The 1,139-nt window shown below is 36.5% G+C and overlaps 1 long non-coding RNA gene across 1 annotated transcript; it reads left to right on the forward strand.

Moving 5' to 3' along the window:
* LOC104771390 lies at positions 290–774 on the forward strand. The gene is made up of 2 exons (XR_764817.2): positions 290–400; positions 485–774. It is a non-coding gene; the product is annotated as an uncharacterized LOC104771390 (long non-coding RNA).

Here is a 1,139-nt window from a genome sequence, read left to right on the forward strand (position 1 = left end):
TCGTGAAAGTGCGTCGAAAACAGTTTTAATGTCAAAGTCGGACACAAAAGAATGGATTAACACCTGAAAGAACACATCGTCCTTACTACCTGCAACACACCGAAACATAAGTACTTGGTTACTGCCAACTCAACCGTATCTGAAATGCAATTTTGATGCTAGTTTCGACTATCAGACACATCAGGCAACAGGAGGATGGATGTTTAGGAACCATCAAGGTGAACCAATAGTATGGGGAGCAACTAAACTACACAAATGTACGATCTCCACTAGGNATTGCTCTGAAATATGCTCATATCTTTTGAGTTTCCCCAAGTTTTTGCAATGCCTGAGAAAGCTCTGGGGCACTTTCCAGATGTAGGAGCCTCCTATTTCTTGTCAAGGCTCCCCGGATTTTTTGGTACCAAGTCATTTTGTTTTTCCATGTCCACAACATCCGAGCCTATCTAGCTCTCTCATCTTTCATGTCTTCTCCTTTATCCAGGAGAATATGTTGGCTTCACCGGAGCTAAGTTAGATGGCGCCGAAGGCCGAAATGCTTGCATGTGGTCTTGCAACTCATTTTGTGCCTTCAACGGTATGAACTCCCTTTTCTTACATACGTCGTAAGACTTGCGTATTCTCCATTGTCGGCATGTAATGCCGTTTAAAGGCTTAGAGTAATTTAAAAAGTATAAAGTCATGTAATATGTTCTTATATTTCAAAACAAAAAAATAAATACAAGAATAACGAATAATATGAATGGTTCGTTAAAATTGTAAATGGTTATACTATGGATGTCTCCTTAACAAATCTTCTACATGACATAAGAGCTTGGTTTTCCAAAATAGGGCAAATATAAGAACATATATAAATTCTCAATATTATAAATTCTCAATATTACACTGACTCTGTTTTAATAGGGTGGCACATGCCTTAGCTAAGAATGGATGTATAAATTCTCAATATTACACTGACTCTGTTTTGAAGCCACCATGGCTGAGCAACTCTCTATGTAATGATCTTTGTTAATCAATATATATTACATTTGTGGAAAAAAAAACATAAACAAATCTGCTATAACATATGATATTCACATAGGTCATTTTAGCAATTTTTTATAAACGTCACAAATCTGTTATCAAACGACAGATTTTTG

The sequence above is a fragment of the Camelina sativa genome, chromosome 20 (genome assembly GCF_000633955.1).
Source record: "Camelina sativa cultivar DH55 chromosome 20, Cs, whole genome shotgun sequence".
In the NCBI taxonomy this organism is placed as follows: Eukaryota; Viridiplantae; Streptophyta; class Magnoliopsida; order Brassicales; family Brassicaceae; genus Camelina; species Camelina sativa.